The sequence below is a fragment of the Agelaius phoeniceus genome, chromosome 9 (assembly GCF_051311805.1).
Source record: "Agelaius phoeniceus isolate bAgePho1 chromosome 9, bAgePho1.hap1, whole genome shotgun sequence".
Lineage (NCBI taxonomy): Eukaryota > Metazoa > Chordata > Aves > Passeriformes > Icteridae > Agelaius > Agelaius phoeniceus.
Window position 1 is genome coordinate 23,280,087 of NC_135273.1, and position 17,175 is coordinate 23,297,261.

Sequence of the window (17,175 nt, forward strand, 5' to 3'; positions counted from 1 at the left end):
TTGTTGCAACTAACCAAAGGATTTTTTTTTTTGTTTCCCAATGCGTGTGCACATACTAGGAATCCATATAGGGTTTGTTTCTTTTCACCTTTTCCTGGGAGTCCTGACTCCACCCTCATACCCCAAACTGGAAGCAAAAGTTGCTATTTCATTGCAAAACAGGGCTGTGATTGCAGGGTTTGCCTGTTGAAGGTTACTTTCTCCAAATAATGGAAGGGACTAGCTCTTGCTGAAAGTGTCTTGGTTCTGCCCACCCAGCTCAGTAGTGAGAGGTGTATTTTCTGAGAGCTGAATGGGTGCAGAAAGGTGGCTTTGAATGTTTTTAAGCAGAAGCAGCATTTCCAAGCAGGGCCAGAGGATGAGGACACCCACAGAGTGCACAGCCTGGCAGTGGTAGCTTTATGCAGAGAGGAGCAAGGCAGAGGGGGAAATGGACTCACTGATAGCACATCAGGCTGTGTTTCAAATAGATTTTGGAAATAAAAACTGGATTAGAACTGAAAGTCTCACATCTTCTATCTATTTTCGCTTTGGTAAATAAATTGGTTCTAAATTGTAGATGATTTCCCTTTCCCTTCCTTCTCCCTGGGCAATATATTCTCCCAGGCATGCAAGAGATTTTTGTTTTCCTTAATCTGGAAAGTCTTTCTAAGCTCAGGAATGCTATTTGGCTCAGTAAGCACAGTAACAGTCCAGAGAGATTGAACTGTTATCCCTATGAAGACAATTAAAAAAAAAAAAGTGCACACCATTGTATTTAACACTCTGTGGTGTCTGCCTCTTGTTTAACTGAGATCACAAGTAAGAATTAAGTGCCCAGTATGGTAACATAAACCAGTGATTTCCCAAAAGGCAGAGCAAAGGAGTGTGTGGTCTTGTAACTTTTATTGTTAAGTTTAAATTACAAAATAGATTTACAGTAATGCCAGTTTTCATTCCATGTACTAAAATCCTTCATCACTGTAGCTTAACTATTCTAAGTGTTGGCCAATATTACTCTTTTAACAAAAGAATCATAAACAAGTAGAAACAAAATAAGAATTAAATTGTAGATTAAGAAAAATTGTATGTTTGATGTGTATGTATACATATGCAGAGTTGTAACTTGTCTATATCAGCATAGATGAACTTAAATTGGTATAACCACTTGCCTTTACTTACCATTTTAATATGTTTTTAACTAACTGCATCATTTAGAGCTGCTTGAGAGAATACCCAGATAAATGTATTTCCATAAGTTCTAGGCCAAAGAGAAAACCAGTCTCATAAAATGAGAAAGCAAATCTAAGCCTTCATAGTAACATGGACATGATTTAATTAGTAATATCAGCAGAATAGATTTATAGTTGTCCATATGCCTTTAAAAGAAGGATTTGGTGAAAAGAATAATTTACACTGTTGTGATTTGACAGTATGTTTTGGATCATATGTAAATAAATTAGATATTTCTGACCAACTGTGTAGTGAATTTACAGGGAGTAAGACCAGTTCGTGTCTTAGGCTGGCACCTTAGGCCCATATCTGTCCATCCTGCAATCAGATCCACAGCCAAAGCTTGTGACTGCCAGTGCAGATCTGGGTGAGTTCTGGAGAGGTCCTGCTCAATATTGCAAGATATTTAATTTTATTGCTTTGCAGGGCTCATGCTTTGTACATGGAACACTGGCTGTGCCACTGCAGTTTGAATGAATCCCTCAATAGACCAATTCTCCTGAGCTTTTAAAATTCTTATTGTGTGCTAAGGCAGTACTAAAAAGAGTGTGTCTGGATGTACACTGGTTTCTTAGCATAAGTTTCTACATCAGGAATATGACCATTCAGTCAAAACTTAAAATATTTGAGGAAAGCAACTTGGGCAATGCAATGTACATTTAATATATATTGCACCGTGTAAAAGATTTCAAGGAGGTCTTACTGCATGTAAGTAGGAGATTAAAATAGATTTTGTTTTGTAAGATTTGGATTCTTTCCACAAATTTAAAACTGACCTCTTAGTATACAAGCTCATTTAATTCCCCATGTGTTCTGTGTTGCCAAACTTTTGTATAGATATTTAATTTAGAGTTTTCTTTGCATGCTTGGAGTTTTGCAGCATACTGGAAATTGCATGGATTCTGAGAAAATCCCTCAGTCTCCTGTAGGAAGCACTATTGCTCACTCCTTGACTCTGGTATGATAGTCCTTTGAAGTAGCAGTGGTTTCTTTTTTGCCATATATGTTTTGGTTGTAGATCCTCAGATCGTGATTTTGGAGCTGCATGTGTGCTGGCCCTCCCCATGAAGCCAGTGGCAGTCAGTGCCTCACACTCTGCTGCAGGGTGGTTGTTCAGTTTGCTAAGGGAGGCAGAAAATGCTGAATGATACTTCCAAATGAATGTTAGAGGTATCATTTCTAGCCAAATTATCTTGGCCTTCTGTCTTCTGCCATCTGGCTGTATCCAACAGTAACTCCCACTAATTTCTCTATGTGAGCTTTGGTTGGCTCTAGCTGTAGCCCAAGGAGGTGCAAGACATAAGGCAGTTTGCCCCAAGGTAACTTGGTTTGTGCCTTTGAGCAGTTGCTTATTGAATTCAGTAACAGTTGGTATTGTTTTTGATTCTTGTGCATAACTATACCCATGCTTTCTATATGTGAGTGAAAAAATAAATGATTGAAACAAATCACTGTTCTCCTGTAGCCGTTTCTGTCCTTTAGATTTATCAGCACTTTTTTTCTTCAGAAAAGTGATGGTAAAGTTTTGCAGACTGTTCTGGAGCAGCAGAGGTTGTAGCACGAAATGTGATGCTCAAGTCCTTGCCTTTGCAGCTTCACTCTGGGCTCTGAGTAGTGTTTTGAGTGAGTGTGCATGCAGCTATCATTCTAAAGCTGCTTTCAGTTGTGCAGGCACTGTTTTCTCACTGGTGAAACTGAGGGTTTAGCCTGTTAGCTGACATGCCAACAGGCCTTCCATGTACCTTCTGCCCTGGGCTGTCCCTGAGGAGTGTGGAGACTTGTTCTTTGCTTTGTAGTTATCCAAGCTTCTACTGTGGTTCCTGGTGGAATAAGAGAATTGAGGCAGGAGATGTTAAAAACCAGAAAAGGCTAGAGATGAAAGAAAGAAGAAAAATCACAGAAATTAGCTAGATGATTTTATGGATTAAAAACATGTTTGTATTCATTTGTGGGGTTCTCCTCAGAGCTTGTTGCAGCAATTCTACCTTTACTAGTGCTAAGGAAAACACCTCAAGTGGGGATCAAATTTTCCTAATTTTTTTCCATGTGCTCTAAGTTGCAGGGTGGAAGTGTGTACAGGGAGAAGAAGGATGATCACAGGTTTCCCATGTGAGTTCACTGCTTTGGATTGTTGTAAGCTTATCTTTACAATGAACAGAATGTTTGAAATTCTTCTTAGCAATTTAAAAATTTCCAATTTTTGTTGTGGCACAACAACAGAATTTGAGCCACATACAATTAGAGGGGCAGAAAACGTGGGATAAGAATAGCAGCAGATTCCCACTCAGTTTTGCTGGGCTTTGAGACTGACCAAGAGACACAGTAGCATGGGATGACTTAGAAGGCTGCCACATCACACTGTTTGCAGTGTTCTCATTTTAGGACCTGCAAAACTAAACTGGCTGTTGCATTAACAATCCCAGGACATAGAGCTGCTCTGAAAGCAAGAGAGACTTTGCAAGGTTTTTACATATCTGCTACTTGATTGGTGAATCTAAAAGTTCTGAGTTCTGTCCCCTCTGATACTCCTACTATGTGATGCTGCATTTTTCTCTGAGTGTTTTTAATTGTGGGGATGGGGAAAGATTAACACGGAAAGATGGGGGAAGTCTTCACCAATGGCTTGGAATAAACCTAAGTGATGTTATGTGTAGGTGCACAGTTTGTGGTGATTGGGGTGGGGCTGGACTGAGCCTCATCCCCAATGGGCTACAGGTGTGAGCAGCAGGTGAATCCTATTGGAGCTACTGAGCCATGGAGTGCCCAGGGGCACTGACCAACCACCAAAGGGAACAGAGGGCACACAGGTGCAGTGCATCAACAGGAGGGGATAAAAGGCTGGGCTGAAGAACAAGAGGGGCAGACACTTTTAGCCTTCTGAAGTGCGATGATCTTATTCTGTATGGGCAAATGCTTGAAGCCTTCTGATGAGGTATGGTATTACTCTGTATGGGTTGGAGCTTTCTGATATTTTATGGTGACACTCTGTGTATTGTGACCATCTCAACTGCAGCATGGGCTGTGGCATATGCTGCAACAGTTAGCAACCTTTTGCAAACCCTTCTTGGGCTTAGACTTGTTTTTAATCTAAGGTATTTTTTATTATTTCAGAATAGTTCTGCCAAGCTTCTCCACAGCTGTGAGTTGGAGAAATAACTCCTAATCACTGTGTCTTTTAATTGCTGGAATACATGAGCATCCAGGTTTTTCTCTTTCATTTCCTGTGCTTTTGAAAAGAGTTGTAATGTCTTTCCTCCAATTCATTTCTCTCTTCTGTTTGAACTCTATTCCATAAGGGCACTGCTTATAAAAGGTGCGTATTTGCCTTTTTCATTATTGGTATAAGATGTTTGAGAAAAGATCAAATGACAACTTCAATTTTGTACATGTTAATTAGGATTAAAGTAATTCTTTGCACACAGTAAATATTTTCTTGAAACAAAAATAAAACAAACAACCCCCCCCCAAAGCCAACCCAACCCTTGCTACCTTGTTTACTTAGCTAAAATCAGATTACAGTCAATACATTTTAATGTACCAATGTCTTTTGGTTGCTGCTGGCTTAAGCTATTACTTTTAAGTCAAAGTCATCACAGGCCTGTGGCGTTGTTTTTGTGATAATCAAAGACTGTGTATTCCTTCTTCCTGACTATAATCAAATCTGTCTGGTGGACTTCCTGTTTTCCTTTGGTTTTTTTTTGACAGCAAAAAACCATAAAAAATACTGTGTTTTCCTTTTGAAACACAAATGCATTTACATTGTTACAAAGCAATTTCCAGATCAAATATTACATAGCAGTAAATTCGTTGCAGCAGTCAGTCAGGGATTCTGAGTATGACTGAAGTGGATGTGCAATGATTCGAGGGTTTTAACCATTAATGAGCAATCCTCAGCCGCTTTTTTCTTTCCAGGGCCTTATTCAAATAAAGAGTTACAATTTTGTACCATGAAACAACAAGGTAATTATTAATTAAAGAGATGATGGATTAAATAGTGAACCTATTTGTTTTTTTCAAAATAATTTTCAGTTCTTCTCAAATTGTTAGTACTATTAAGCGTGTTAAAAAACTGACCTAAATTTTAGCTTGCTGGTTTTTACTACTGCTCTGGTTTCCATGTCAATGGCTTCACCTCGCACCAAGAAATCTGGGGGAAACCTGCAGAGTAAGAGAAGTAGCATCTTTGATACTTCCTGAAGATGCTGAATAGTGTGTCAGCTGTGCACCTGGCAGTGTGTGGTTCCACTGAAGAAACTGGAAACAGCATATCCTAGAAATGCTGTGGAAACTCCATGACTCTAACGCAGAAAAGCAGCTTGTTGCAAACCTAGGGAAACAAGATGAATTGATTCATTCTGTAACTGTGCATGTTACATATATCCATTGACACCGGTCTTCTGTGTGAATCTTCCCGATGTGTGAAGGCAAACTTTGCAGACATTAATTTTAAGTGTTGGGCTTTATTCCAAGTTATCCATCTATAATAGTTTTGCATATGATCTCATATATTTAAATTGCAGCCTTGAAATTGCATTACAGGCATCAATGAGTTAATTCTAAATAAAGGTGCATTCAGTGTCTTTGTACAGCAAATCTGTGCTGAGTGTAGCAGATCATTCCTCAAGCAGCTACTATATGAACATCAGGGAGAGAAATTAGAACAAGGATTTCCCAAAGTACACTGCTATCACTGCTCAGCATTTCAGTGGGCATGGTGGTGGCAGGTGGCATTTATTTTTTGGTATCTCCTGTGGTTCAGCAATTAACAATTCCTCCTCCGTGCCTCTGGATAGGTGCCTGGCTACATCTGTGTTGTAATGGGAAGTTTACAGAATGCAGGGGCACCCTGTAAGGGTTGTGAAATGTTTTCAAGGCACCGTAGAAATAATAGCTAATATAGAGAGAGGTCTGTGTTAGTGCTAGCTTGTATACATTGACTGTAGAGATCCATGCTTATCTACCATTCAGATAACGTGATTATCCCTTTGAATAGAATGCCATGAGAATTGATGGGTTCTTATATCAAAATTGCAAGATAAGCTGACAAAGCATGAGTAGCAGTGGATGACTGGGTGAAATATAATGGCATTTCATATAGTGGGTCAGTTCAAGACATGATACTTTCTACTGTTCTTGAAAGGCATAAAGCTGTAAGGAAATATATCATTCCATTAATCTCTTCTCATATTCCTCCTCCTTTTCCACCTCCCTTGACTTAAGTGGATCTCTAAAGCCTTAGAAAAATCTGGCAATGAAGTTCTTATCCTTTGGGAAGTGAGCTGGCTTACTTCTATTGCTCCCCAGAACAGCGACTGAGAACAGTGGGAAATCAAGTGTTTGCATTTTTGTTGGCTTTGCATTAAGCAACAAGAGAATAGGTTATTTGTGATGGAATTCACTGCAGGTAGTTGACATTACTCAGCAGCAGACTGCAGCAGCAGAGCTGAAAGAACAGGGAAGCATTAAATAAGAAAGCAGGTGTGCAGTTGTGCACACTGAACGGCATCTTCATAGAGCAGCAGCAGCAGTGAGCACTCTGTGCTCTCTGAGCACTGGTGGGGTTTGGAACCTGTCTGCTCCATGTATAATGGACACAGGGGAGTGAGGACTAGCTGTGAAAAAATAGAATGCTTCCACATACTTTTACAGAGCCCCTTTGGAATAACTGCAGTCCATTCCGATTTGTCTGTGAACACAAGCTGAGATAATCTTCCTCCCTCCTTTCCATTCCCTTGGCATAATTCTTGAACTACTTTAAAGTATCTCATAATATAGAGGAATTTTCTTTCTGACCCATGAGAGAGCTGAGGCTTCTGAGCTCTAAATAATCCTGGCCAGCTTGGATTCAATCTCTTCACTGTCTATCAGATGTTGCCACTTGTAAGACTCTGAAATGCTTTTAAGTAAAATTTGTTCCTACTGCTTGACTTGATTACTTTAAAGCCATGGTGAGCTGATTCTGTGTATCATGCAAGCCACAAATCATTTTATCAGGTCCTCAGTTTGTTCTCTTTAACTTCAAAATAAGTTCCATTCTGCTTGCATAAAGGAATAGAACTGAAAGAAGGACATTTCTCTTCCCCTGTCTTTGTGACAATGAGGGACAGTGTTTAAAATATACCAGCTGGCACTTTAGATCTAGTTGTATATGTTTCCTGTTTTTAGTTTTCAGGATCAAGTGTGAAGGGTTGAAAAAAGTAGAAGTGAGATGAGTCAGAATTAAACTGCAAATAGCAAGTGCCTTTATTCCTAATGGTTTAATATAAGATGGAATACATTTGCCAAACCCTGAATGACCACGCAGGGACATGGTTAGAATCAATCAGCTAGCTGTATTCTGGAAGAAAATGCACAACATTCTGTCATATTTTTTATGTGCACCCAAGTGAAATAGCTCAGTTCAGCAAAGTTTTGGTTAACACCTTTTGAAAATTAAGCTCAAATGACTCCTTGGGAAAGAGCAGTCCATGAAGGTCCTATTTTTCCCAAGGGAATGAGAATGTCACTGCTGATACTTACTCCTCCATGAGGTGTAGCATACTGCGTTCACCCTCAGATATTCCTTGCATTGATTGTGGCTTACTTTGCCTGTTTCTATGTATCAAGTACACATACAAAATGCATCAACCTGTAATTCAGAATAGCAACTTCATCATGTTGTACTACCCATGTAATTATGCAAGGTCTCATACAGGATGCACACCATGACAAAAAAAGGCAGAAAAATGCTGTGAATTATGCAATGGTGAATGATTAAATTCTTCCCGCTTTCATTTATATTTTATACTGCAAGTCACAACTTCCAGGCCTAATGCATACACTGATCATTTGTTTTGCAACCTGTCAGCCTTATTGCATCTTAGCCATCTCTAAAACAATTTAGAGTGTAATATTTGAAACAATTATATGTGATTATGGATTGATGTTGCACTGAAAGCTGATTTTATTTAAATCTTATGTTTTTATCCATGTTCTGCTAACATTTGTATAAATGAGTGACTGGTGAGTTTTAAGCATTATTAAGTGAAACTCTTCAAGGGATTGTAAGCCTGTTAGTTGGGTTTTTTTTTTGTTAATTCTGTTAGGTGTTTTTGTTAATTTGCTGCCTTCCCTTTTTAAACTTGAGTGACAAATAAGGTTAATTTATTCCTACCTCAGTTCTTTCTGATTTAGGTGCTGGCTCTTTGAGTTGCTAAATATCTTGTTGGTAGAAAGGTAAAAGTGGAAAATACTGCAGAGAGACAATAATTTGGGTGCGCTGGCTTTTTCTGATTTTCTTTGGTGTCATGTCCTATCCCTCTGCTTCCCCAGATTTTTTTCCCAACCACCACGCTGGCTAGATTTGGAGCTGCTTAGGAGAACTTTTGGAGTGAGTTTAGGCAGTAAATATTGGAAACCATAACAGCATTCTTGGCATCTGCTTAGTAATTTTATATAATCAGATGCCTCCTTTTAGTTAGTGGTTTGTTAAATCACTGGTTTATAGATTTTTAAGTGCTTCACTCTGTGTGCAGCTCTAAAGCTCAGTCTTATTTTCCCGGAATTGAAATTGCTGATCTGGAAGGCACACATACTCTCTCCTCCCTCCCCATGCCTTTCAATCTTTTGTCTTTTAGCAGATATGTTGGCAAGGGTAAATTTTTAAATATTTAACTGTAAGAACAGTGAAATGTCAAACAGTGAAGTTGCAACTTCTGAATGCAGACATTATGGAAGTGCTCAGTCCAACCTTACACACTAATTTTTGACACTGCAGGTACGTGGGAAGAATATGTTGTTCTACTAACAAAAGTTTGTCTGACAGGATGTTGCCTGGGATAAAGCTCTGGGATGTCAGGTGGCTACTGTGTAACAATGTTGTTAAATCAGGAAAGGTATAGTGAAAAAATAAATAAGCGTAATGATCAAGGACTTCATGGCAGTTAATACAGACAGCTAAATTATTTGTGGATTATTTATTTGAATTTGGACCACCTTTTTGATTCATGTAGGGCAAAATCTAATGTCTGTGAATGTGTTCAGTACTTGTGTGATGCTCTGTAAGTGGTACTACAGACAAATGATAATTCAGCATTTTGCATATATACCCATTTTTGGGTGGGACTTTTTGATAAGTACATCAAAATCTTCAGAGCCACCATCAAGCAAGAGACTCTTCTTGTGTTTGTGTATGTAAATATAAACCAAGTAAATTGTTCCAACCTTTGTTTCTTTGTAACAAACCTCTGTTAGAGGTATATCTTTTAAAGCAAAAAGCGGTTTAACACCTGACGCTAACACTTGAGTTCTCATGCTCCCTTTATGACAGAGTATCTGGTCAGTTGCATGTTTTGGAAAACATGAAAATATCATAAATTTCTCTCTATGCTATCTGCTCTGCAAATAGTCTTGAACACAGTCTGAGCTCTGAAACAGAAAACTGCAGAATGAAACATCAGTGGCCACTGTAAACTCTGAGGGCACATTTAGGCTACATTTTATGGGGATGTCTCATCATCTGGAGGTAAATCTTTTTCAGTGTGTGATAATTTTATGTCAGCTGCTTGTTGCTAGGAGAAAATAGGTTTACTACATTTCTACAACAAATGCCACAGAAAGATTTCTCCATCTTTTAATGCCACTGATATAATCACATTTGTGGAGAAATGTAATAAGTTACTGAAGAGATGGGACTCCTGGACTCACAACATCAAAGTGTTGTGAAGTCCTTGGATTTCCACTGGTGGTTTTAAAGACTGGCAATAACTCTTGAAGTATTTAGTAGCTCGGTTATTTGTGTCTTCTCTCCTGGTGCCTTTGTGCTGTTTGTCACTGGGCTCTATAGGATATTTTATTTATTTTTTTATATTTAGAAGGATATATATTTTATATATATATATACATTTATATATATATATTATATCCTATAGGATATTTATATTTTATGTGGAATTATCCTAGCAAAATCAAGAGTTGTGCTTTTGCATTTTTAATGATGCTGTAGTGACTCTTTTTGCTGGAGTTCAGAGGAGGGTTGGTTGGTGATGCAGTCCTGCTGCAGTAGGAAATGGAAGCACCAGCTGCTGCTCCAGCCAGAGTGCAGCCTGTGTGCTGCCCAACCACGGTGCTATCCAGTCAGTCAGCAGTACCTGTAGCTGAGGATGGGTGTGCAGAGAAAGGACAGTTCTGGTCAGACTTCACTGACACGTGTAAGACAGCAGAGTCTGTAGGTGCAGAGATTGCTCCATCTCCTTCTTGGCAAGTTTCTTCTAAAAGTGCTTTTCTTTGTCTACTAATTCACAATGCAGTGTATTCACTGCACATGTCAAATCCTTTGTCTACCTACTATCTGTTACACTAAAAGGATTCATTCTTTAGCATTTCCTAAACCATACAAAATTATTTATTTTTCCTCTTTCAAAATGTTATGCATTTAGAGAAGTGGATGTGCTGAAATCCATTCTATTGAACCATCTGTGAACAAGTACAATATGACCCACTTCTGCTGAATATCCTCTCAGCTAATTATCTACAAAAATTCGTCTGCATAGCCTGCTGTCCAAATTGCTACCATGCACCAGAAGTAATTCACTGTGGAGAGAAGGAAATGGTTTGGTAAATGTTATTACAGAACCAGATACTTAAAAAGATCTTCAGGTACTTGATTCTTAGATGAAGCAAAGTATTTAAAAAAGGAAGTGGGTGCTCATACAAGCACTGTGTGAAGAACATTAAAAAACTGGGGAACATATTGGGATGAAGAAACAGGGAAAAATGTTGAGGTGGTTTTTTTGGTGTATTTTTTTCCCCCTTCAATTAGAAAGCTAGAGGCTGCTAATAGCCTGTGTCTGAGTATGGAGTGCATATTGCTCTCAAATGATGATTAGCATCACATAAGAGCATATTTGCATAGGCTTGGTTCTGATACATAACATTTTAGATGCTTGGCTAAGTTTAATACAAACTTAAATGAGTTGCACAAGGCTAAAAATAATTTGGAATCTTGACTGTGATAAATACTTCACTGAATGTGTCCCAGCTTATCTCTGAATATGCTTTTATGGGTGATATTTCAGCAACTTTGCTACTGTTGAGGCCCAAGAAAAAGTGGTGCATAAAAATGTTTTCTGATTAAAAGATCAGAATTATTATGAGGGACTGTTTTTTTCCTGGAAATTGTGGAGAGTCATAACATTGGATTCAGTAGGATATATAAATTTTATTGGAATCTATTTTCTAACTTCCAGTCTGGTAGAATTTAGGCAGAAGTAAGATATGAGCAGATGAAGAAAATTCAGTGAATATTTTTACATGCTTAAATGCCTATCAGGTGTTTTCATATATCCTTGTACTCGAGTTTCCCTGCCTGTCAGAATTTTGCACAGAAGTATATGCAATGTTGAATTTGTAAGTTCATGCTCTCAAATTTTTGTACGCTAGAAATTCACAGACTAGAACAGTATTGAGTTATGGTCATACAGTGAATAAGCTTGAAGTGTTTCTTAAATTTGTGCAACTTCCTTTTCCACCCATTTCATCTTGTAGGGGGGAGCACAGCAATGATGCTGTTCTTTTCCCTTTTTCAAATCAAGAACATTTTATGAGGAAGCCATTACCCTTTTTTACAGGCTGACACCTGTAAATCTATGAGGAACAAAACTGTCTCTAATAAGTTGCCTGGTGAAGCATAATTTGCTGTACCAAGGGAGTGACCTAATTTGTTCTTGTTGATTCTATCTAGAAACCTACACCAGAACAGTTCATAATTTACTCCCTCGCTGTGCATGTTATTTTGGAAATGTTGCATTTTATATGCAATTTTCCTTACATGTATGTAATCCTACTTTTGCTCATAAAACCTGAGGAGTCAACCCCCTTGGCAGCAGCAAAAATTCAAGAGGAATTGCTCAGGACCCCACTCAAAGGATTTCAGAGAGGAATGTCCAATGTATTTTTAATATCTGTGCTAATACTACTCATTTATCTCTGAGTCTAATGTGCACAGTCCAAACCAATCTTCACACAGTGTTTCCTGTAGTTTTCCCCCCGTTCCTGTTAGTAAAATATTCCCTATTCCAGATTCTGGGTCACGCTTTTGTTTCATTCTTCTATTCTTATTTTGACTATTTGTTTGGTGTCTCAGACCATGGAAATAGTATTTGATTGCAGGCAAGAAGGAAGTGAAGGGAAACCTGCTGAGGCTGTCTGGGAGCTGAAGTGCTATCACCTCAGTTTGGGACAATGGGTGACATCCATATCCACTGTGGCAGCAGAGGTTGGGCTTCAGCTGCATTCTCTGGCCTATCAGGGAAAGTATTGTGCCATCTTGAGAGCTGCAAAGCTGTATAAAATGTGATGTGATGTACTCAGCTACAATTTCTTTTGAACTAATCTTGAGATTCATCTCAGTCATAAATCTGATCATACTTGTAATACTGCAGTTCTAACTAAATGCAGTAACTTCTAGAGGTGCTTTAGTTCCACTCTAAAGGAATCTCTAGAAATTTTGCTAGTGCCCTTGCTAGTAACAGAAGGCAAGCAGAACAAGCAATCACAGAAACGTTTTGTCCTTTGTTCTTAGTGAGATCCATACATCCCCCAAATCACTGTGTGAATTAGGGACCAGGACATGCTGTCAACCTTTTTTTTTCCCCATGTTTTTGACTAATGTATCCCCAATATGTTGGTTTCAGACAGGTCTTTAGCAGGATATATGTGTTTGGCTGGGTGTGGTTCATTTTGACTCAAAAGGAACTTTTTCATGTATTCCTATGAGACTCTGCACATACATCCCATCTGCCTCTGTTTAACTGACTTCCAGGTTTTTTGGATCCTGAAAGACTGTTACATCAGCTGCTAAAAAGCTTTTTAGTTTGGAAATCTGAGCCTTTCTACATGTCTGGTGAATAGAGTCCAACCCTTTAGTTTTTTGCAGCTTGGGGTTAGAGATGTGTTTGTCCACAGTTCAAATCTCTTGTGAGCAGATGGTTCTTAAGACCTTCTAATGCCTTAGATGAAGAAGTAGATTATGTCCCTTTTAGTTTTACTCTTAAAAAATTTCCTCTCCACTGCTAATCAAATGCACGCTACAGAACATTGATAAAGAAACAAAGCATATCACCTACCTTTGTGTCCTTGTCTATGGATGCACAGAGACACACCAATGCTCTGTGTTCCTTTTTACCTAATTTCAAGCCCTATACCTCACTTTGCTGACAAATTTGTCATATTCTCAGGTAAGGAAGTAATAATACCATTGCTTCAGCTTGTGTTGTGAATGAAGCAGTAGTTTAAAACAAAAAATCCAGTTGAGAAAGCAAACATTGCACCAGGATGAATGCATATTGCCAAAATAGCTCTTGGAAGGCTGCTGCTTAGCCGTGCCTTTGCACCTTAAATTTTTTGCCGTTCTCTTTATGCAGAGGAACAAATCTGCATCAGCTTTGCAGTTCTAGGGAGATGATTCACCTACCCGTGAACCCAGGAATGCTGCAGAAACCTTTCAGGGAAAGGTGCAGCATTATAAATATTTTAAAGCTCTCTGCGAGCAGGGAGAAGTGTGACATATGTTTTACATTTCAGTGCCTGCTCCAGTACCATTATTTTAGAACCTGTCACCTTTCGTAGGCTATGTGCTCACAGACAAATGCCACTGCTTCAAAACCAATAGCTGAGCTGCCTCTTTTCATGCTGTTTCTTTCAGTTCCAACTGACAGTTAAAATATGTTTGTTGTTCCCCCCTCCACACACAGCCCCTGTTCGAACTGACCTGACCTAAAAAGATTGTAGCATACAGCTGAGCTTAAAATACAAACATTCCCTTTGAAAGTTGTAATGTTCCCGCTTGTCTGGGGCTGCTCTGAAGAAAAAACCCAAAAAGACCAATCTCAGTGTTTGAGTGATGCAATTCATAGATAAAACCTTTTTCTGGCAAAAGGGGGAGGTGTATTTGGGGTCTGCTTGAGTGGCAGGAAGAAAAATGTCCATATTTAAGGTAAAACAGCTGCTGTTTTCTCTTTTCCTTTCTGCTTGGAAAGCTCTGCTTTATGAAGCATTACTATTGCCAGTGGGGAGATGAAGTATGGTAATGAGGCCTATTTGATCCTTCCAGGGGCCAGCAATGGCTCAAGGCCTTCTGAACTCCACCTTGGCTTTGCACCCAAGTGTTGCCTACTGTCTGCAATTGATATATGTGCAAAATATTATGAAGCATATAAAACCAAATTTGAATAATTCACAGTATAAGGTGACAACTTGGTTTGGAAATAGGTTTTTATGGCAGAGTATGTTTCTAGTAGCATAGAATTATTTCAGAAATTTGGTGTGGAATGATAATTGAGATCCTGATGGCTTTGAACTGCCGTATGAGAAATCCAGAACTGTTTGTTTGGGCACATTGTAATTTTTAAATGAGAGTTACTTTTAAGTTGCAACACTAAGTAACTTACCAGAGTCTTGTGCAAAATGAGGGGAAAAAATGCACCATTCTGTCCACTCTACCTTCAGTCTTTCATAAGAAATGTCATCAATTTAAATATTTTAAGGATATCTGAATAATTAAAACTGAAAGACTTGGCTCCAAATCCCTTAACATTTTAAGTTAAGGACATGTTCTTTTTATATCCACGCCAAAGGAATGTGTTTGATGCCATTGATATAGGTCATGTTCAGCTGTTTATTTAGAAAAAAGCAGCTATCTATGTGTCTCCTAAACCAAGGAGCGGAGAGTGTGGAAGTAACATCCCACAGGGAATTGAAGAACCAATTAGATGAGCCTAAACCCCAAGCTGCTCAGGTAAAAGTAAATGCTGCCTTGAGGGTACAGCAATGAACTGCATGTTCTGAGGTCTGTAATAGCTGCTCTCCTTTAATTTTGTACCTCTGGTTGTGGTTTGGGTTTTTTCCTTTACCACGTGTTACTGAATTCTTTAAAGCTTGACTGCCTTTTTGAAATAAATGCTGTTCAATTTGAAATTTGATCTTGATATGGAAACTACTGGTGGAGACATGTATTTTGTGTGTTGTGAGAGAGAAGAATAGCTAATTGAAACAGCTCTTTCTGGCCTCCAAAGTAGTTTTGCACTAGCTGAAATTCATAGTGTTCTGTGCATGCCTAAGCTCTTGCAAAAAAGTTCAAAAAATAAGGCATAAAACATATCTGAGATAGTGTTTTCTTCATTGTGAAATAATTTTATTTCGTTTAAAATTCTGCTTTTTGTCTTAGCTCTTGATGAAATAGACAAGTCCAAGGGTTTGAGTCTGCAAGTAATAGCCAGATCAATGTGTACCAAATTGAGGTGTACCTCTCACATTTCTTTAACATGTGTATGGCAATAAAATAGGGGAAAATACCTTTTTCAAATATATTTTGCGAAATTAAATATTCTGTTAATAACAGGATGCATAAAAATTGATGTAATTGTAGTTAGTGGTCTATGAGTGCATACAGACAATTTTGCTTATTTCTTGCACTCTTTCTTCTGAGATTTACCCCTTTTAAACTGACACCAGTAAAAACAGGGGCCTGACCCAAAGGCACATTGGCTAAAAGTACCAAAGATGCTCCAACTATGGCAGAAGAGTAAAGAGACAGTACAACTACTCCAGTATTCACTGGAAGGATTTGCGAGGGTTAATTTCTCCCATATATGATAATTTTCTTGCAATACAGGTAGGCTAATAGCTGACAATTGTGTGTTAACAGTTAATAGTAATTCATAATATAATTATGCACAGTGTGACTGTTGCTCCTGACTTCTATAAAGCTCCTTTTTAGAGCTCAAGTTCTGTGTGCTGTTCAAGAGGCTAATTTGAATCAGATAATGCACAAGTGCAGGGGACTGTCAGTAATCCATAAGGATTTCCTGATAAAATTTTTAAAAATTCCTAAAGGTGCTGTGTTGATATATTATTTTGTACATTTTTTTTTCCCTAGCTGGGAGTTATAGATTTGCACATTTTAGACACATATTGACAAAACAAATAAAGGTTGAAGAGGAGATGTACTCCTGGGTGTGATATAAATCTTACCATGGCCTGTGTTCGTCTTTCTCCACCTCTACCAATTAATTAACAAGGATATTTGTTGATAATTGCTTCCGCTGCCTGCAGGCATTTGGTGAGGTAAAATGCTGTAATTTTGAGTAGTATTGTTTTCAGAATATCCACTGAAAGAGAAGACTACTGAAAAGTTGTTGAATCTGAACAAGGAATCAGTCTGAAATCTCCATGGGAGAAGGCACAAAGAACTTATTGTGTTCACACTCAGAGATCAGGGACGTCCTCTGGCTCCTGACAGGGAAACCAGTCCTGACTGTCTGCCTTCTCCATTCAAATGAATCCATGTTCAAATACAGATTTAGGGTGTCTAAAGATTTTGCCTGAATATATTTAGGAAAAAATCTAGATTCATGAACTCTCACCTGATTCATTTAACAATGCTAATGCTTTGGTCAAGCAGTTTTTGTAATTTCACTTAAAATCTGATGTATTAACAGAGACATGAAGCATGTGGTTGATTATTTTTTTGCAGAAGTTAGAGGAAAGTGTTGTCTCTAATTTACACTTATATGAGAAGAACAGGTGATTTTTTAAAAATGCCAAAGTCACTTAGGTGTCCATGTCCTTTTTATTGAACTTAGAGGATTGGAATGTACTCCTTTTGAAGTTATGATCATAACCACTGAGCCTGCAGATGGTAGGAACAATTTAGTGAAATTCAGCAAAACCCCTGTCCCATCCCTGTTAAAGCATTTACTGTTGATTTCAGTGGAACAGACTTTCACTTGTCCTTAAGCAGTGGGAAACACCTGAAATGTGGACAAGATTTCTATCTTGTTTAAACACAAGAGGTGCAGAGATCCCTTCTGAAACTATGAGAGATGTTCCTGAGGTCAGAGCCTGAGCTGCCAATATTCCAGTGCAAAAATTTTCCCCAGAAGAATAGACATTGAAAACATATGTGGCTATTTAAATCATCACTGA